The following is a 22403-nucleotide window of genomic DNA, read 5'->3' on the forward strand; positions in this document are numbered from 1 at the left end:
TAATGAACGTTCTAACATGCCTTTCTTTATTTAGTTAGAGATGCTGACTTTATTATATCTCTGTTTACTGCTGCACTTCTGGTTATAGAATCCCTCTGGGCGAGTTATATTTTCTCCTTGCTAGTTACCATAGTACATACTCTCCTACATAGATGTGATTGTTCAGTTTACTCCCTAGTTTACCTGTTTATCTGTTTAAGGGCCTATCTTTATAGTACACGCTGATTACTCCAGACGGAGGAATTTCCGCTAGTAAGATAGGCCATACCAATTTAGGCTTCGTTTTTGTCTCTTTAATATTTGTTTATTTCCCACGTCCCACTTATACCAAGAAGGAGATGTGTATTTACTCTCCCTATACATTAGCTATTTGTCTCTCACTGACTCTGGGTGGACTGAAGAGTCCGCCTGCCCCCCGTTTATCTACTGCATTCATTTTTCCCCTGCAGTAGCTATGCAGACCCGATGTACTGGGTCGGTTTACTTTTCCTTTCCCTTTGACTTACGATTTTTGAGTCTATTGCCCCTTTTCCATGTTTTCTCTATCCCCCCCCTCCCCCCCCCCCCATCAGGATGGGATGCCGTCACCTGCATAGTATTTTTACTGAATAATTATGGTTGGTATTCTTACACTGAATGTGAAGGGGTTAAACTCTCCCAACAAACGGAGACTAGCCTTATCCTCCTTCCATAAGTATAAAGCTGATATAGTCGCCTTACAAGAAACTCACTTTTCCTCCCACAATCCCCCTGTATTGAAAGACCACAGGTTCCCTATAGGATATTTCGCTAACGGCCCCTTTAAAAGAAATGGAGTAGCTCTGCTGTTTAGAGATAATGTTCCTTTTACTCTCCACTCCCAAATTGCAGATAAAGCAGGCCGGTACTTGATTCTCACGGGTGTTCTGGAAAGTAGATCTGTCACTATAGTCTCTCTATACGCACCTAACTCGAACCAGGTGGCCTTTATTCGGAAGCTCTGCTTGCTTATTCAAAAGGTCCGGGTCGGCTCCCTAATCCTCCTAGGAGACTTCAACTTAGTATTAGATCCTAAACTTGATAAATCGTCCCAGCCCTCTTCAACTACATCTAAAACCCGCCCTGGCCCCTCATTAGCACTACGCAATATCTTAGCGGAGTTCGACCTATATGACATCTGGCACATTCGCAACCCCTCAGGTAGAGATTACACGTTCTTCTCACCAGTTCACAATTCATACTCACGAATTGACCTTGTGTTATGTGATAAATGGACCTTACAGGATTCTGGTATGGTCGACATCCTTCCTATCACCTGGTCCGACCACGCTCCGATATACTGGAAATGGCACATTAAGTCTGCTTCCATCCCCCCCAGATCATGGCGATTATCTCCCCATCTATTGCACGACACGTTGGCCAAAAAAATTATCTCCGATTGCATGTCCCTGTATACAGACACTAACTCCCCATCGGACACCTCTTTACCAAATTACTGGTGTGCGTTAAAAGCGGTTGTCCGTGGTTCCGCTATTCAGGCTGGAGCTACGCTTACAAAGCAAGCTAAACAACTCCAACTAGATCTGGAGCAGAGACTTAAAATAGCTGAAGATAAGAATAAGAAGCACCCCACTCGGCTTTTGCGTAAGGAACTATCTGACATTCGCAGCCAATTACAAAAACTTTTGGTTTTTAGAACCCAAGCAGCCCTGAATAGACTACGCCAGAAATTCTACTTGGTAGGTAATAGACCCGGTAAAATGCTTGCCCGCAGACTTCGTGCCCAACGAGCTCGCAATAGAATTAAACATATTCTCTCCCCTGCTGGCTCTAAGCTTGCCAACCCTCTAGATATCGCTAACCAATTCGCGAACTACTACACTAAATTGTACAATTTACATTCTGATCCCCTCACATCCCAGCCTACTCCTGACTCCATACAAGCATTTCTTTCTTCGGTCAACCTCCCCACCCTGACTCCTGATCAGTTAGATGCCTTAAACGCCCCTTGGACCGCACTAGAGGTCGAAGCCACGATTAAATCCCTCCCAAAGAATAAGGCCCCTGGCCCCGATGGGTTTATTAACGATTTTTATACTTCCTTTACAGACCGCCTCTCCCCCATTTTGACTACTCTGTTTAATGATATAACTAGTACTGGTACCTTCCCTAAGGAAATGCTGGAGGCACGGGTGGTAGCTATACCCAAGCCTGGGAAAGACCCTGCTCACTGCCACAACTACAGACCAATTGCATTGCTTAATAGCGATCTTAAGCTCTATGCTAAAATGATAGCATCCCGACTTAGTGCTTACTTACCAATGCTGATTCACCCTGACCAGGTTGGATTCGTATCTGGAAGACAGGCCTCTGACAACACCCGCAGGGTCTTCAATTTGATCGATAGGGCCTCTGACACCGAGGGATTTTTGTTACTCTCATTGGATGCTGAGAAGGCGTTCGACAGATTAAATTGGCTGTATATGCGTACTGTTTTAGTTAAATTTGGCTTCTCAGCCCAGATTCTGGCGTCAATCTTAGCATTATACACTCTACCGTCAGCAAGGGTATTCAGCAATGGATTCCTGTCGGACGCCTTCCCAATCACTAATGGAACCCGCCAGGGTTGCCCTCTCTCACCTTTGATTTATGCTCTTAGCATTGAACCCCTGGCGGCTAAAATCAGAGCAGATGCTGCATTCCCCGGCCTGGCCCATGGGGGACTCCCCCATAAGTTGTGTCTCTTTGCCGACGACGTTCTTCTCTTTGTATCTCGACCCTCCTCTTCTCTCCCGCATCTACATTCCATACTACACGACTTCAGTGAGGCCTCATACTACAAACTGAACACAACTAAAACTGACGCTTTACCTGTCCACTTACCCGATACACTCACGGCTGCTTTACGATCTCAATATCCATACAACTGGAAACTTAACTCACTTACGTACCTAGGGATACATATTCCTCCTACCTCATCTACTGTTTTCGATTTAAATCTCCCTCCTCTGATACTCACTCTCCAGACCCTGACATCCTCATGGCTCTTATATGAAATATCCTGGCTGGGTCGGTTGGCTGCCTTTAAAATGTCCCTATTACCCAAACTTATGTATTTATTTCGCACTATACCTTATACTTTTCCCAAACCATATCTCGATAAATGCAGAATTGTCTTGACAAAATACCTGTGGAAATTGCACCCCCCAAAATTGACACATGCAAGAATGATACTACCTTGACACAGAGGAGGTCTCGCATTACCCGACCTAAATATGTATCAGGAAGCATGTGTGCTTGCCCAACTGAAATCTTGGAACTCCTCCAATCCCATATCCACGTGGGCCCAAATTGAGGATGTCAGCTGCACAGGATACCCATTAGCAGATTTGTTGTGGACTCCTAAAGCCCTACGTCCCAACGACATGACCATCCTCCCCTCTACAGCTTCCTCTTTACGAATATGGGATAGTTTGATGAGTAAACTTTCTGGCATTACTACCCCCTACACTGCCCTTTCACTTAAAGCAGTAAGTAAATTAATTCCCAATCTACATATTTCTACATGGAATGCATGTAATATTCATACCCTTGGAGACTTACTAGATGGAACTGCCTTTCTTTCATTCGCCCAATTGCAGGACAAATTCTCCCTCCCGAGTACTGAACTATTTCACTACTTCCAAATCAGACACTGGTTTAAGAGTCTACCCACTGTACAAACTCCCCCCAGCTCTCTAGTTCAGTCTATCCGATCCCGCGTGGGATTGCCTACATCAACTAAAGATATCACTTATTGGTACAATACACTCATCTCATTGGTCCCATACCAAAAGTCTAATGCTCAGAAGCGTTGGGAGAGGGACTTGAATATTCCCATAACAGAGACACAATGGGAGCAATTATATCGATTAACATTCCGCATGTCACGCTGCTTAAACCATTCCGAAATGCATTTTAAATTGTTGAATAGGTTATACCTGACCCCGGACAGACTGCACACATTTTGGCCCTCCTGCTCACCATTCTGTTGGAGAAATTGCGGAGAAATAGGACATTTGTATCATATTTTTTGGTCATGTCCTCTCCTCCAAACTTTCTGGGCAGAAGTATTTACGCTGATAAATAAAGTGCTGTGTCTATCCTTAAGCCCATCCCCAACCTTAGCTCTCCTACATATGTATCCCCTAGAGGTTTCAGCCTCCCAAAGATAGTTATTGGGACACATTTGTATAGCAGCTAGGGCAACCCTGGCCCAGGCCTGGAAACAAGCGGTAGTCCCTCCTGCTCTAAAAGTATTTCATAAAGTTCATTTCCACTATATCATGGAAACGGAATGTGTGCCTTATTCTTCCTCTGCTTCCTCTCCCATTATGCGATGGTTCCATTGGCATGAATACGTTACGGAGGGGGAAGGCTCTGCTCTCATATCACACCCAGGGAAGACATCCCCTTTACAATTTAGCCTGAATGAGGAATCTGCTACTTCTTGAATGCTCCATCTCCCATGCTATCCCTTTTGGTTTATACTAGTGGTTATGTCTATAATGATATCAATTGCTTACCTTATAGAATTGAACTAGCCCTGCACACTTTCATCTGTTAATATGGCTAGGATACCTGAATACCTGCCTACTGCTATGTTACCTGTCTCTCATGTATGTTGTATTTCATTTGACGTGTACATCCCTCCCCACCCGGTTTTTTTTTTCTGTACCCCCCCCCCTTTTTCTTTTTGCAATTCATATAAAAACCAATAAAAACTATTGATGTAGAAAAGGTCAACATGAGTTTTTCACATTTTTTCCATTTAAAAAAAAAACTTTTTTTATACTTTAAGGGCCCTACACACTGGCCGATTTTTTGAAAGATATGAACGATCTCGTTCATAAATGAACGAGAACTCGTTCATATCTTTCAGTGTGGAGACTCCTGCGATGAACGATGCGCGGCCCCGCGCTCGTTCATCGCTGGTCTCCCGTCGGCTGTGCATGCAGGCCAATATGGACGATCTCGTCCATATTTGCCTACACTTCAATGCAGCCGCGTGACGGGGGGAGTGAAGAAACTTCACTCCCCCCGTCACTGCCCCCCCACCGCCGGGTCGCTCGTCGGCCGTATCCGTTGTCGGGCAGCTCGGCGGCGGGTCGGCCAGTGAGTAGGGCCCTTTACAATCCACATGGATTACAATTAGGAATGGTAACCTTGCCCAAAGCATGGCGAGTGAAGCAAGCCATGTGAGGGGACACGGTGCACTAACTGGGGTTCCCCGTCACATTACGGAGAAAACGACACCAAAAAAACATAAAAAAACTCATGTCAACCTTTTCCCATGTCACCCATTTCCTGTGTCGACCTAGTCACTGTCGACCAATAGGTGTCGGCCTAATGCGTGTCGACCTAGACACTGTCGACCCTGAGTCCCATACCCCAGTATGGCCTGGTGTTGAAACTGCAAGTGGCTGGTAACATGGCTTAGAATGGCTATGCGCAAAGTGGCAGATTCTGAGTAGTACGCAAAGTTGCTGTTTTTGCTGGCAGTAGTGGAAACCAGACTCAGGGCCAGATGTACTAAGCCTGAGCTGATTGGCTGGCACTCTATCACTCTCTACTTTATCACTTTTAAGGCTTAGTACATCTGGCCCTTACTACTGTGATAATCCACTCTTGGGGTATCCCTTTTCTTAGTTTACACCAGCTGCAGCCAGACACTGTAAGGGTTAAAACCCTTTTCATCTGGTTGCAACCATGGCACCCGGGAGAAAAATGTGTATAGCACTAGGACCCTGGGCTTTTAAAGCAGGATCCCTGGCAGAGCGGGAAGCTGGGAGTGCTCTGATTGGCCGTAGTCGTGTGTGGAGAGAAGCAGGAAGGAGAGCAGAGAGCAGCAAGCAGCATGGCAAGAAGCAGGTGTGTGTGTGTGTGTGTGTGTGTGTGTCCGTGTGTGTGTGTCCGTGTGTGTGTGTGTGTCCGTGTCCGTAGGCACACTGCGCTGGGAGAGACTGGGCACTGACAGAAAGCTGTCACCCTGCAAAGCAGCAGTGAGGAGAAGTGACCGGCAGGAGCTGACAACAGCAGCAGACAGTACAGGTACTCTACCTCACCCCAGACAGCCCCCACCTATGGGCACCCAGGCCAACAGTGACCACCCTGCCAACTTTCCAAGTCACAGCCCCCCTTGGGACAGATCACAGCCGGACTCTATTTACAAGAAGAGGGACACGTGTGATTTATTTGTGCCTGCCAGTCACTTTACCAGAGAGCCTTAAGGGATAGGGTTGTTTGAACCCCCTGTTTCCCTTTACCACTTTAATTGCTAGGAAAACATGGGCAGTGCCATTTATCCCTTGCGTGCTTGAACTGCAGCACTATGTGTGTGCCAGGATTGTGTTATTTGCTCTGTGTCCCACTGTATGCTGACATCAGTTTAACTAACTGCACCCTCTATTGGAAGGTTACCACCAGTACAGTGCACTCATCCATATGTTACACAGCGCCCTCTATTGGAAGCATACACTGTGCTAGAAGTACCTGCTGTACAGCACCCTCTATTGGAAGCATACACTGTGCTAGAAGTACCTGCTCCACAGCATCCCCTATTGGAAGCTCCTTGCTATAATACAGTGCAACTACATGCTCCACAGCATCCCCTATTGTAGGGTTCACTACGATATGCCGGCGGCCGGGCTCCCGGCGACCAGCATACCGGCGCCGGGAGCCCGACCGCCGGCTTACCGACAGTGTGGCGAGCGCAAATGAGCCCCTTGCGGGCTCGCTGCGCTCGCCACGCTACGGGCACGCACGCCACACTATTTTATTCTCCCTCCAGGGGGGTCGTGGACCCCCACGAGGGAGAATAAGTGTCGGTATGCCGGCTGTCGGGCTCCCGGCACCGGTATGCTGGTCACCGGGAGCCCGACCGCCGGCATACTGAAGACCACCCCTATTGTAAGCTTATGATACAGTTAGAAAGTATTTGCTTTACAGCACCCGTTGGATTACAAATACTGTGCACAGTTCAGATACTATTTACAGTGCCCCCTGTAGGACAAGAGTATACGGAACAGTTTATTACCAGTACGGACTGAACTTAAGCGCCACAGCGCCACGCTGTGGACACTTTATAGATTATGTCAGTTTTATGTTCATATTAACAGTATTTGATGGTGATAATTACATTTGAATGTTTTGCTGTTGCACGTGACTTATGCAAATAGCTGATGCTAAGGTGTATACGCTCCTTGCATATGTGACTGATGTTTGGCGTTTATTTTATGCCTTATTATTGAGATTTGTTGTGCTGGTATTTACTGGATGTGCTTCACTTAAATCACAATTGGCCTTTTAGCGGTGACACACTACCTCTTTCACTTTAAGCTTGTTGTCACCGTCAATTTGTGTTTTCCTTTATCTGTGGGGTCTTCCTTGGGGTGTCCATCCTTCTGCCACAGGCTCCTGTGGAAGAAGCCGCGAGAGGTCCTGAACCAGCAAGCGTCATCTGGAAACACAGGTACGACACTACACCTTACACAGGGGGTACTATTACACTACCTTATGCAAAGGCGAGATTCTGTTCTGCTAATGTGCGTCTGTAAGCAGAAAGCTGTGCCACCCACTGATTTTCCGTCAGCTGTCATTAGTACTGGCACTTGCACCAGCTGCTTGTTGTGTGCAAGGGATACGAAAGAAACAGGCTTCCCTACACCATGCACACGACTCAGACTTGCACTGAGCTTCTCATATATGCCCACAACACTCCCATGACACTAACACAAGTCAGAGCAGTTCCGAGTGCTCACCTTGTTGTCACTCCAGCAGTGAAGACAGATCCCGCTAAGTTCTGTGCAGCCCAGAATAGGATGGACATATACAAAGATTTGCACACGTGCTGTATGCAAAGACTCTGCACCCGACTCAGACTCAGTCCCGTGATGTGCATAAACACCTTTGCATTTCATCGGCATAATGACATATTCATAGCTTGCATCTAACACTCAGTAAAACCTTTGAGAATATGTCGGGATTGCGGCGGTCGGGATTCCGGCGTCGGTATTTCGACCGCCGGGATTCCGGCCGGCGGCATCTTGACCGCATCCCCCCTCATCATCCTTGTAACAAGCCAGCTGATGGATGGAATAGGTATAACGTTAGCTGCCATGCTTGCCTTTATGTGCATTGGATTTACAGTCCTGTACATATCTCATCAGAGCAAACCACATGCACTACAGGTTAAGCAGAGATCAGCAAAGTTCTAAGTTTATGCACAAACGTTCCAGTTATGTTATGTTAATACATTCCAGCGCTAAGTTATCCTGCTTCACTGCAATAAGCAGGGAAGCAGGATGTCTGCTAGCACAGTTAAAGCCCTATTTAATACATTGTCCCCCAAGTCCCAAATAAAAAGCCACACAATTTCACGCTCCACCTTATTTAGGTTATGATCTTGAACCCCACTGCTTTGATCCATCATTTAGCACAATCTGATTGTAGTGTACACTGTATGTCCCCCTTTCCTTTATGCATAGAGTATACAATAGGTTGCATGCACAGGTATCTGTATAACTATGGCCCTCATTCCGAGTTGTTCGCTTGGTAATTTTCTTCGCATCGCATCGATTTTCCGCTAATTGCGCATGCGCAATGTTCGCACTGCGACTGCGCCAAGTAAATTTGCTAAGAAGTTTGGTATTTTACTCACGGCATTACGAGGTTTTTTTCTTCGTTCTGGTGATCGGAGTGTGATTGACAGGAAGTGGGTGTTTCTGGGCGGAAACTGGCCGGTTTTTGGGTGTGTGTGAAAAAACGCTGCCGTTTCTGGGAAAAACGCGGGAGTGGCTGGAGAAACGGGGGAGTGTCTGGCCGAACGCTGGGTGTGTTTGTGACGTCAAACCAGGAACGAAACTAACTGAACTGATCGCAGTGGCAGAGTAAGTCTCGAGCTACTCAGAAACTGCAAAGAAATTTCTATTCGCAATTTAGAGAATCTTTCGTTCGCAATTTTGCTAAGCTAAGATTCACTCCCAGTAGGCGGCGGCTTAGCGTGTGCAATGCTGCTAAAAGCAGTTTGCGAGCGAACAACTCGGAATGAGGGCCTATATTATTTTACTTTTATTTTCAGCACCATTTGTGAAATGTTTGTCCAAAGAAGAACCAAATAGTCCTGTAAGACCCTTAAAAAATATTTTTCTGAAATGTCTTTACCTTTTCTCTGTCCTGTTCACCTGGCACAATTGTTGCGTTGGTTAATGAAGCAGTCACATGAAAACCTGTACGGGATAAACAACGTTATACAAAACTCACAGTGACTCTGGTGTAATCAGTTTTTAACAAAAATATCACCAATAGACGCATTTTGAGAAGGAGAAAGGAATGATGAAAGGGGTGTGATACGCTATCCGAGCAGTCAGGATCAAGGAAGTAGCTACCATAGGTGCAGGTAGTGCAGCTGCTATGGGGCCCAGAGCTGAGAGGGGCCCACCTTCCCTGACACAGTTACATGTGTTACAGTATATACATTTTTCACTATTGTTTGTTACATAGGGGCTATTACAAACTTTTGCCTTGGAGCCTGCACTATATCTAAGTTTGCCCCTGGACCTACTCATTGTAATGTGGTATAAAATGAACTGGGGGGCATTATAATGTTACATAATGTGAACTGGAGCACTGTAATGTGGCATGATATGTAGAGATGAGCGGGTTCGATTCCTCGGAATCCGAACCCGCCTGAACTTCAGGTTTTTTTACACGGGTCCGAGCGACTCGGATCTTCCCGCCTTGCTCGGTTAACCCGAGCGCGCCCGAACGTCATCGTCCCGCTGTCGGATTCTCGCGAGGCTCGGATTCTATCGCGAGACTCGGATTCTATATAAGGAGCCGCGCGTCGCCGCCATTTTCACACGTGCATTGAGATTGATAGGGAGAGGACGTGGCTGGCGTCCTCTCCGTTTATAGAGAAGAGAGGAGAGTGAGACTAGAGTAGAGAGAGACACAGTAGTAATTTTGGGGAGCATTAGGAGGAGTACTACTACTTGCTGAAGTGATAGATAGATAGTGTGACTGTATAATGTATATCTGACTTGTGGGGGAGACACTGACAGTGCGGAGCAGTTAGAGTCTGAGAGCAGGACTCAGGAGTACATATAACGTACAGTGCACACTTTTGCTGCCAGAGTGCCACACTGCCATTGTGACCACACTGACCACCAGTAAAATATATATTGTGATTGTCTGCTTAGGAGTACTACTTGCAAGTTGCTGATAGTGTGACCAGTGACCTGACCACCAGTTTAATAATCACCACCAGTTTAATATATATATATATATATATATATATAATTGTATATAATATATATATAATATTGTATACCACCTACCCGTGGTTTTTTTTTTTCTTTCTTCTTTATACATACTACTATAGTAGCTTACTGTAGCAGTCTGTGGTGCTGCTGAGCTGACAGTGTCCAGCAGGTCCGTCATCAGTCATTACATAATAAATATATATACCTGTCCGGCTGCAGTACTAGTGATATTATATATATATATATTGATTTCTTCTCATTATCATCCAGTCTATATTAGCAGCAGACACAGTACGGTAGTCCACGGCTGTAGCTACCTCTGTGTCGGCAGTCGCTCGTCCATCCATAATTGTATACCACCTACCCGTGGTTTTTTTTTTTCTTTCTTCTTTATACATACTACTATAGTAGCTTACTGTAGCAGTCTGCGGTGCTGCTGAGCTGACAGTGTCCAGCAGGTCCGTCATCAGTCATTACATAATAAATATATCTACCTGTCCGGCTGCAGTACTAGTGTGATATTATATATATATATATTGATTTCATCTCATTATCATCCAGTCTATATTAGCAGCAGACACAGTACGGTAGTCCACGGCTGTAGCTACCTCTGTGTCGGCAGTCGCTTGTCCATCCATAATTGTATACCACCTACCCGTGGTTTTTTTTTTCCTTTCTTCTTTATACATACTACTATAGTAGCTTACTGTAGCAGTCTGCGGTGCTGCTGAGCTGACAGTGTCCAGCAGGTCCGTCATCAGTCATTACATAATAAATATATCTACCTGTCCGGCTGCAGTACTAGTGTGATATTATATATATATATATTGATTTCATCTCATTATCATCCAGTCTATATTAGCAGCAGACACAGTACGGTAGTCCACGGCTGTAGCTACCTCTGTGTCGGCAGTCGCTCGTCCATCCATAAGTATACTAGTATCCATCCATCTCCATTGTCTACCTGAGGTGCCTTTTAGTTGTGCCTATTAAAATATGGAGAACAAAAATGTTGAGGTTCCAAAATTAGGGAAAGATCAAGATCCACTTCCACCTCGTGCTGAAGCTGCTGCCACTAGTCATGGCCGAGACGATGAAATGCCAGCAACGTCGTCTGCCAAGGCCGATGCCCAATGTCAATAATATTGTGAGGTGTGAGGTATTCAGAATAGACTGAAAATGAGTGGAAATTATGGTTTTTGAGGTTAATAATACTTTGGGATCAAAATGACCCCCAAATTCTATGATTTAAGCTGTTTTTTAGTGTTTTTTGAAAAAAACACCCAAATCCAAAACACACCCGAATCCGACAAAAAAAATTCAGTGAGGTTTTGCCAAAACGCGGTCGAACCCAAAACACGGCCGCGGAACCGAACCCAAAACCAAAACACAAAACCCGAAAAATTTCAAGTGCACATCTCTAATGATATGCAGTGGAGGCACTATAGTGTGGCATAATATGAACTGGTGGGGGCACTGTAATGTGTCACAATATGCAGTGGAGGCACTATAGTGTGGCATAATATGAACTGGTTCACTGTAATGTGGGACAATATGCAGTGGAGGCACTATAGTGTGGCATAATATGAACTGGTTCACTGTAATGTGGGACAATATGCAGTGGAGGCACTATAGTGTGGCATAATATGAACTGGAGATCGCTGGAGCTGCGAGATGCTGGCTGATCTCTGACTTTTTGTAAAAAGGGGTAATCACTTACAGGGCATGGTTTTGCCTTGCAAGTGACTGCCCCTTTCTAAAAACGTCTGTGATCACCCAGCATTTCGCAGCTCCAGCGATCTTGGGTGGCATTACATCCTGCCCCATGTCATAATGTGAATTGGGGGGTGGGGGTACTGTGTTACACACTGTGTACTGGCAACCTTACAGTGCAGCATAATGTGAAGTAGGGCACTACTATGGTTCATAAAATAAATTAGGGCACTACTGTAGGGCATAACGTTAACTAAGGCATTACTATGGTTCACAAAATGAACTAGGACACTACTATGGGGCACATATTAACTACTGCATATAGGGGCCCCTTCATATTGTTGCTATGGGGCCCATAAAGTCCTGGCTACGCCCCTGGTCGGGATGCCATTGGTCACATGACCCGACCGCGATATCCCAACTATTAGAATGCCAACAGGGGACAGGGTAATTTATTCACCCCTCCCATGCCCTAACCCACCTGGGGTGGCTGCTAGGGCTAATCCCAGGGGGTGGCAGCTAGGGTTAAGGATACAGCGGGTGGCAGCTACTGCTAACTTCCCCCCTGGTGCATTGCCCTAACCCCTGCAGGACCTAACCCTCAACCCAATACTTACCTTTAGGATGCCATTGGCCGGGGGGGCGGTGCCGGAATTCAAATGACCGCCAGCATCCAGTACGCTGGGATGCTAAGTGCATCCCCTCTGAAGCTAGACTCAGACATGCAAGACTGTTGTCTATACACTCTTTCATCGGGATATGGTCAGCTTCCCAGCGCACTGGATGCTGGCGGCCAGGTGACCGACGCCGGAATCCCAACATCACTTTGGAATCCTGGCGCCGGAACCCCGAACAATGGCATCCTGAAGGTAGGTATTGGTGTGAGATAACGTAGAGTGACTTGGTATTGTCCATGCTACTTGGATGGGTAGATGATGCCCTCACATGTAACAGCTATCATTTTGGTTTTGTGAGTTGGTGGTAGAACACATGGAACAGTTGATTGAACATAAATATAGGAAGGGGGGAAAAAAATCAAATTGTTGTTAATTTAGCAGAAAAACATAATTGATGTGATTATTTTAATAGATCAAACGCTGCATGAGAGAAAGGCAGAGAGTCAGCCAAATAACACAAATGCATAAATAATAGTGTTACTTTAATAGATTAAAAAAACAAGATAAGAAAAATTTATTGAACAATTGATGTGATTATAATACCAGAACTTGAGGGGTAAGAAAGGGAAAAGAGAGGAGGTTAGGTGCAGCAAATTACTTTAATTATCATCAAGATGATATGATGTGAGCAAGTGATTGATGGTATTGATTATAGACTAGTGCTTGATAATGTATGGGAGCACTGAAGAAAAACGCACTTAGGGTAATAGATAATTCTCTAGGCAATGACGCCATTGCAGATCCAGATGGACAATACTAGGAACGCATTTCAGAGTGTCACTTTACGTACTTTTTTATTGTTGCAGAATTACATAACTAGCATTTTAAATGTGGACAAACGGGAGGCAATCAAGAGACCACCTGTCGGGATCCCGCCGGTCACAATGCCAACACCAGAATCCCAACAGGCGGCGAAATGCTGCCACTGGAATACGGGCGCCACAGGCTTTTCTTTCTCTATGGGTGTCCACTGTGCCTGAGTTGGCGAGTGCAGTAAGACCGCAAGGGGTTTTCGTACTGGCCGCTGGTATCCCATTGTCGGAATCATGACAGCCGGGATCCAGGCTGTTGGTAAAACGTATGTGTTCCGGACAAACAACAAATTCAGATAGTCGTCGCCCTCAGGGGGAGTGTAAATTTGCCGTGCAAGTGTGCGATCGCTTGTGTACGCCAAGCTCCAAAAACCCAGTGTGCGCAGCCCAGGACTCACTCCTACAGTGCGATGAGAACAGGCTGTTTGGGGCCGGAGCTGACGTCACACACCCACCCTGAAAACGCTTGGGAACGCCTGAGTTTTTCTGGACACTCTCAGTAAACGGTCAGTTACCACCCACAAACGGCCTCTTCCTGTCAATCACCTTGCGAACGCCTGTGAGAATTAAATTTTCACATCATCCTGATGCCCGTTGTTGATGGCCGATGCGGGTGCGCATTGCGGTGCATGTACATGCACAGTTAATGCCTGATCGCCCGCTGCATGAAAACACACAGCAGCGATCAGGTCTGAATCGGGCCCAATGTTGCTGCATCTATCTTCTTTTGAGACATTTCTGAGATAAGGAAGAAACATCCATTGACTTCCATCACAAATGGTTCCTGTATATACAGTATTTTGGTACTGGGCTAATTCACTATTTTATGTTGTAGTCATGGAGTTATTGTACATGGTTTAATTTTAGTTTCAGAAATTCATTGCAATCTTCAGTGTGGTCTTTTACATGGTCGCTGCCACTTTGATATTGGGTGGGATGTACTAATAGACATCGCCGCCCAACGCCACGATGCTAATCGCATATGTACTTACATATGCAATTGGCATTACGACGGAATGCTTCTCCGACAAGAGCTGCCCTCTGCGATCCCCTGCGGCTGCCTGACTTCCGAGATTTGGCCCTGAGAGTCAGTCTGCGCATGTGCAGGGTGAGGGGGCGGGCGCTGGGCATGCTGGGAGGGATCTCTCACACAGAGCTGGGGAGAGAAGCCCATAGGCTCTGACCCGGCGGCTGGGGCTTAGTACATTTCGATAATGCGGTAAACGGGAGTTTACCGCATTTTCCATTTAGTACATCCCGCCCACTAGGAGGTAACTGGGCATATATTAGTGCCACAATCTCTCTGTACAGCATATATTATCCAGGGTGTCTAGGCTTACTCTTGCATTGTTTTGTAACCTATCATTATACTTTAAAAAGCAGTCTGTGTATAGTGAGGGCATGTTTGGCTAATTGTAGCTGGGGCAGTTCTTCACAGAGACACTGATACACCAGTCAGTAGCCATAAACACATGGATGGTGATAATGACAGACTCCAGCACCTGCCAGAGGAGCCAACTGTTCCAGCTTGTTCCTCTTTGGGAGGCTGGACCTGCTGCAGTAGCACGACTGTGTCATCTCTCCCAGATGACACGGCCATGCCCCTCTCAACGGGTGCAGTGCCAAGTTTCTACACAAGCACACACATCTGGGCCTGACACTAACTGATTTGTTGATTGTGGAATCACCCTTGAGGCTGAGAGTGCTGTCTTCTTTGCTTGTGCATATGGATGATTCCTCTTATAACTAGCATCTTTGCAGCATATGGCGTGAAACACCCAGCACAACTGAGGTGTGCGGCGCCCCAACGCTGGTAGTGCAGCAAATCTGTTTTCAAATTTTGCATCCTAGTTGCATTATAGCTGCAGACACTCACAGTGAGCCAGAGACAGTGGACTGCACTTTTCTCACACAGGGATTGGTGTAATACAAGTACGAAGTCTCAAATGAAGCATAACAGAACGTAGTGGGAAGAATAGCTATGGACAGTTTTTTATCAGAACCTTTTTACACAGATTTGAGACTCAGTTGATATGCAAGTACCGCAAACCCCAGTGGTGAAGTATGCTAGCAATGTAGTTTTGTTGCTTCTGGTTGTTTTATCAGTGCGAATAAGACTCATTTTGAGCAACTAGGATGGTTGGTGCTTAGCCAGATTAAGGGGGGGACGCAGGGCATACTGTACCCTGGGCCCCCCTTTGTCAGGCATTAGCTTTCCCTCTTTAGCAACAGCAGAGCCAGCAGCCAGAATGTGAGCAGGACAGTATGCAGTGCAAGCAGAGACACAGGAATATCATGTTTCATGAGCTACCGACAGAGCTTCATGACCAGAGAAGAGATAGGAGGGTGGAGTGAGCTGTAAGTGACACAGGGATCCCAGCTTCTCCTTCTCCCCACCTGGGTGTCTGAGTCCTGTGTAAACTGTAATGCAACTAAACCATTTGGGTCTAGAGATAGAGACACACACAGAGAGTCCTCCTGAGTCCTGTCCCAGTGTGTAAGCAGTACAGAGGCTCCTGCTATTCTTGCATGTGACAAGATAAATTATTTTATTTTTCTATGTGTATATTGAGGTTAAGTTGTCTTTATTCCACGACAAGAAAAGTTTATAAAATTGTTGTCTTTCAATTGGGTGGAGCTATAAACACTACCTGGACTTCCTTCTTAAGTTATGATTGCAGTCACCTGTGTTATAGTACATTTCTTATCAATTAAATAGTTCAACACAGGTGACGCCAATCATATATTAAGTAGAGATGAGCGGGTTCGGTTCTCCGAGATCTGAACCCCCCCAAACTTCACCTATTTTACACGGGTCCGAGGCAGCCTCGGATCTTCCCGCCTTGCACGGTTAACCCGAACGCGCCCGAACGTCATCACCCCGCTGTCGGATTCTCGCGAGATTCGTATTCTATATAAAGATCCGCGCATCGCCGCCATTTTCACTTGTGCATTGGAGATTGAACGGAGAGGACGTGGCTGCGTTCTCTCCCTGAAAAGCTCCGTAATCTGTGCTCAGTGTGCTGCAAATATCTGTGCTCAGTGTGCTGAAAATATCTACGTTCTCTGCCTGAAAACGCTCCATATCTGTGCTCAGTGTGCTGCAAATATCTGTGCTCAGTGTGCTTTATTGTGGGGACTGGGGACCACCAGTATATAATTATAGTAGTACAGTACAGTAGGCCATTGCTGTATCTTGCAGCTCTGTGTCAAGTATACTATCTCTGTGCTGCATTATTGTGAGCAGTATATAGTAGGACAGTGTAGCATTTTGGTGACCAACAGTATACATATAGTACAGTACAGTAGGCCATTGCTGTATCTTGCAGCTCTGTGTCAAGTATACTATCTCTGTGCTGCATTATTGTAAGCAGTATATAGTAGGACAGTGCAGCATTTTGGTGACCAGCAGTATACATATATAGTACAGTACAGTAGGCCATTGCTGTATCTTGCAGCTCTGTGTCAAGTATACTATCTCTGTGCTGCATTATTGTGAGCAGTATATAGTAGGATAGTGCAGCATTTTGGTGACCAGCAGTATACATATATAGTACAGTACAGTAGGCCATTACTGTATCTTGCAGCTCTGTGTCAAGTATACAATCCATATCTGTGCTGCATTATTGTGAGCAGTATATAGTAGGACAGTGCAGCATTTTGGTGACCAGCAGTATACATATAGTACAGTACAGTAGGCCATTGCTGTATCTTGCAGCTCTGTGTCAAGTATACAATTCATATCTGTGCTGCATTATTGTGAGCAGTATATAGTAGGACAGTGCAGCATTTTGGTGACCAGCAGTATACATATAGTACAGTACAGTAGGCCATTGCTGTATCTTGCAGCTCTGTGTCAAGTATACAATTCATATCTGTGCTGCATTATTGTGAGCAGTATATAGTAGGACAGTGCAGCATTTTGGTGACCAGCAGTATACATATATAGTACAGTACAGTAGGCCATTGCTATTGATATATTACTGGCATATAATTCCACACATTAAAAAATGGAGAACAAAAATGTGGAGGGTAAAATAGGGAAAGATCAAGATCCACTTCCACCTCGTGCTGAAGCTGCTGCCACTAGTCATGGCCGAGACGATGAAATGCCATCAACGTCGTCTGCCAAGGACAATGCCCAATGTCATAGTAGAGAGCATGTAAAATCCAAAAAACTAAAGTTCAGTAAAATGACCCAAAAATCTAAATTAAAAGCGTCTGAGGAGAAGCGTAAACTTGCCAATATGCCATTTACGGCACGGAGTGGCAAGGAACGGCTGAGGCCCTGGCCTATGTTCATGGCTAGTGGTTCAGCTTCACATGAGGATGGAAGCACTCATCCGCTAGAAATGAAGAGTTAAGATGGCAAAAGCACAGCAAAGAACTGTGCGTTCTTCTAAATCACAAATCCCCAAGGAGAGTCCAATTGTGTCGGTTGCGATGCCTGACCTTCCCAACACTGGACGGGAAGAGGTGGCGCCTTACGCCCGCTGCAAGTGCTGGAAGGAGCACCCACAGTACAGTTCCTGATAGTCAAATTGAAGATGTCACTGTTTAAGTACACCAGGATGAGGATATGGGTGTTGCTTGCGATGAGAAGGAAATTGACAAGGAGGATTCTGATGGTGAGGTGGTTTGTTTTAGTCCCTCACCCGGGAAGACACCTGTTGTCCGTGGGATGAATATGGCCATTGACATGTCTGGTCAAATTACAAAAAAAAATCACCTCCTCGGTGTGGAATTATTTTAACAGAAATGCGGACAACAGGTGTCAAGCCGTCTGTTGCCTTTGTCAAGCTGTAATAAGTAGGGGTAAGGACGTTAACCACCTAGGAACATCCTCCCTTATACGTCACCTGGAGCGCATTCATCAGAAGTCATTGACAAGTTCAAAAACTTTGGGTGACAGCGGAAGAAGTACACTGACAACTAAATCCCTTCCTCTTGTACCCAAGCTCCTGCAAACCACACCACCAACTCCCTCAGTGTCAATTTCCTCCTAAGACAGGAACGCCAATAGTCCTGCAGGCCATGTCACTGGCAAGTCTGACGAGTCCTCTCCTAACTGGGATTCCTCCGATGGATCCTTGAGTGTAACGCCTACTGCGGCTGGCGCTGCTGTTGTTGCTGCTGGGAGTCGATTGTCATCCCAGAGGGGAAGTCGGAAGACCACTTGTACTACTTCCAGTAAGCAATTGACTGTCCAACAGTCCTTTGCGAGGAAGATGAAATATCACAGCAGTCATCCTACTGCAAAGCGGATAACTCAGGCCTTGGCAGCTGTGTTGGTGTTAAACGTGTGTCCGGTATCCACCGTTAATGCACAGGGAATTAGAGAATTGCTTGAGGTACTGTGTCCCCGGTACCAAATACCATCTAGGTTCCACTTCTCTAGGCAGGCGATACCGAGAATGTACACAGACGTCAGAAAAAGACTCACCAGTGTCCTAAAAAATGCAGTTGTACCCAATGTCCACTTAACCACGGACATGTGGACAAGTGGAGCAGGGCAGACTCAGGACTATATGACTGTGACAGCCCACTGGGTAGATGTATTGCCTTCCGCAGCAAGAACAGCAGCAGCGGCACCAGTAGCAGCATCTCGCAAATGCCAACTCGTTCCTAGGCAGGCTACGCTTTGTATCACCGCTTTCCATAAGAGGCAAACAGCTCACAACCTCTTACGGAAACTGAGGAACATCATCGCAGAATGGCTTACCCCAATTGGACTCTCCTGGGGATTTGTGACATCGGACAACTCCACCAATATTGTGCGTGCATTACATGTGGGCAAATTCCAGCACGTCCCATGTTTTGCACATACATTGAATTTGGTGATGCAGAATTATTTAAAAAATGACAGGGGCGTGCAAGAGATGTTGTCGATGGCCCGAAGAATTGCGGGCCACTTTCGGCATTCAGCCACCGCATGCCGAAGACTGGAGCACCAGCAAACACTCCTGAACCTGCCCCACCATCATCTGAAGCAAGAGGTGGTAACGAGGTGGAATTTAACCCTCTATATGCTTCAGAGGATGGAGGAGCAGCAAAAGGCCATTCAAGCCTATACATCTGCCTACGATATATAGGCAAAGGAGGGGGAATGCACCTGACTCAAGCGCAGTGGAGAATGATTTCAACGTTGTGCAAGGTTCTGCAACCCTTTGAACTTGCTACATGTGAAGTCAGTTCAGACACAGCCAGCCTGAGTTAGGTCATTCCTCTCATCAGGCTTTTGCAGAAGCAACTGGAGAAATTGAAGGAGGAGCTAAAATGGAGCGATTCCGCTAGGCATGTGGGACTTGTGGATGGAGCCCTTAATTCGCTTAACCAGAATTCATGGGTGGTCAATCTGTTGAAATCAGAGCACTACATTTTGGCCATCGTGCTCGATCCTATGTTTAAAGCCTACGTTGTATCTCTCTTTCCGGCAGACACAAGTCTGCACAGGTTCAAAGACCTGCTGGTGAGACACTTGTCAAGTCAAGCAGAACGTGACCCGTCAACAGCTCCTCCTTCACATTCTCCCGCAACTGGGGCTGCGAGAAAAAAGGCTAAGAATTCCGAGCCCACCCGCTGGCGGTGATGCAGGGCAGTCTGGAGCGAGTGCTGACATCTGCTCCGGACTGAAGGACCTGCCAACGATTACTGACATGTCGTCTACTATCACTGCATATGTTTCTGTCACCATTGAAAGAATGGTGGAGGATTATATGAGTGACAGCATCCTAGTAGGCACGTCAGACAGTCCGTACGTATACTGGCAGGAAAAAGAGGCAATTTGGAGGCCCTTGCACAAACTGGCTTTATTTTACCTAAGTTGCCCCCCCTCCAGTGTGTACTCCGAAAGAGTGTTTAGTGCAGCCGCTCACCTTGTCAGCAATCGGCGTACGAGGTTACTTCCAGAAAATGTGGAGAAGATGATGTTCATCAAAATGAATTATAATCAATTCCTCCATGGAGACATTCACCAGCAATTGCCTCCAGAAAGTACACAGGGACCTGAGATGGTGGATTCCAGTGGGGATGAATTAATACTCTGTGAGGAGGGGGAAGTACACAGTGAAAGGGGTAATGAATCGGACGATGAGGAGGAGGTGGACATCTTGCCTCTGTAGAGCCAGTTTGTGCAAGGAGAGATTGATTGCATCTTTTTTGGTGGGGGCCCAAACAAACCAGTCATTTCAGCCACAGTCGTGTGGCAGAACCTGTGGCTGAAATGATGGGTTTGTTAAAGTGTGCATGTCCTGTTTATACAACATAAGGGTGGGTGGGAGGGCCCAAGAACAATTCCATCTTGCACCTCTTTTTTTTTTAAATTTATCTCTGCATCATGTGATGTTTGGGGCTAATTTTTTTAAGTGCCATCCTGTCTAACACTGCAGTGCCACTCCTAGATGGGCCAGGTGCTTGTGCCCCCACTTGGGTCACTTAGCTTAGTCATCCAGCGACCTCTGTGCAAATTTTAGGACTAAAAATAATATTGTGAGTTGTGAGGTGTTCAGAATAGACTGGACATGAGTGGAAATTATGGTTATTGAGGTTAATAATACTATGGGATCAAAATTACCCCCAAATTCTATGATTTAAGCTGTTTTTGAGGGTTTTTTTTTTAAAACACCCGAATCTGACAAAAAATTTTCAGGGAGGTTTTGCCAAAACGCGTCCGAATCCAAAACACGGCTGCCCCTCTGTTTCTTCAGCAATCCTGCAGCAACATTCCATTTGGAACACAGGGGCAGATGCAGCAGCGGATTGGGACGCCGGACCAGATTCCGTTTGGCTGGTCCGGGCGTCCCCTCAGTGGCTGCCGTCATTCCCCATGCTGGCCAGCTTAGCTCCGATCGCGGCAGCGTTAGCCCAGCACAGCCCTGCAAGTCACCATGGAGAGCGGCTGTGGAGAGCGGCCGAGGAGGCAGCGGCGGATCCCTCCCCTTCTCTTCTCCCCACCGCCTGCACGTTGGGAGCTGCAAACAGTGACATCCAGGAGGCGGCGTGATAGGGGAGCTGGCGTGGAAAGCAACTTTTCTGGGGAGTTTGATGGCCCGGGGCAGCTAGGAGCTCAGATGAGAGGCTGGAGGAGGAGAAGGAGTGGCCAGTCCCAAGGTAAGCTCAGCAGCTCCATAGGCTGACACTGTGTGTAGGCTGATAGTACTGTGCTGTGTGTTTTTTTTGTGGGCTGTCACTGATCAGTTGAAGGGGAAACTGTCACTGACCTCTGTGTGTATGTGTGTAGGTGACCTGTATATGTGTGTAGGGTGGCACTGACCACTATGTGTGTAGATGACCTGTGTGTGTGTGTAGGGTAGCACTGACCCCTTTGTGCTCAAACAGTGGAAGCCATTAAAAACGAGAGGGCTCACGTTATGTATAAGTGTATAATGTGCTCTACCTGGCGCAAAGTGTATAATGTGCTCTACCTGGCGCAAAGTGTATAATGTGCTCTGCCTGGTGCAATATGTATAATGTGCTTTACCTGGTGCAATGTGTATAATGTGCTCTACCTGGTGCAATGTGTATAATGTGCTCTGCCTGGTGCAATATGTATAATGTGCTTTACCTGGTGCAATGTGTATAACGTGCTCTACCTGGTGCAATGTGTATAATGTGCTCTACCTGGTGCAATGTGTATAATGTGCTCTGCCTGGTGCAATATGTATAATGTGCTTTACCTGGTGCAAAGTGTATAATGTGCTTTACTTGGTGCAATGTGTATTACGTGCTCTGCCTGGTGCAATGTGTATAACGTGCTCTGCCTAGTACAATATGTATAATGTGCTTTACCTGGTGCAATGTGTATAACATGCTTTACCTGGTGCAATGTGTATAACGTGCTCTGCCTGGTGCAATATGTATAATGTGCTTTACCTGGTGCAATGTGTATAATGTGCTTTACTTGGTGTAATGTGTATAATGTG

At 46.2% G+C, this 22403-nt stretch overlaps 2 long non-coding RNA genes across 3 annotated transcripts in view; one reads left to right on the forward strand and one right to left on the reverse strand.

Annotated features, from left to right (window-relative positions):
- LOC134947787 (uncharacterized) overlaps nt 1–22403 on the forward strand; it is a 151495-nt gene that overhangs the window by 4899 nt on the left and 124193 nt on the right. Inside the window, exon 3 of one of the 2 annotated variants that reach the window (XR_010182775.1) lies at nt 7431–7489. The exons of the other annotated variant lie outside the window; for it this stretch is intronic. This is a non-coding gene — a long non-coding RNA (uncharacterized LOC134947787). The remainder of the gene's footprint in view (nt 1–7430; nt 7490–22403) is intronic. 2 annotated transcript variants of the gene reach the window in all.
- LOC134947788 (uncharacterized) overlaps nt 7348–22403 on the reverse strand; it is a 49969-nt gene continuing 34913 nt past the window's right edge. Inside the window, exons 3-4 of the long non-coding RNA XR_010182777.1 lie at nt 9181–9245; nt 7348–7477 (exon numbers count right to left, since the gene is read on the reverse strand). This is a non-coding gene — a long non-coding RNA (uncharacterized LOC134947788). The remainder of the gene's footprint in view (nt 7478–9180; nt 9246–22403) is intronic.

Source organism: Pseudophryne corroboree, chromosome 8, assembly GCF_028390025.1.
Source record: "Pseudophryne corroboree isolate aPseCor3 chromosome 8, aPseCor3.hap2, whole genome shotgun sequence".
NCBI lineage: Eukaryota > Metazoa > Chordata > Amphibia > Anura > Myobatrachidae > Pseudophryne > Pseudophryne corroboree.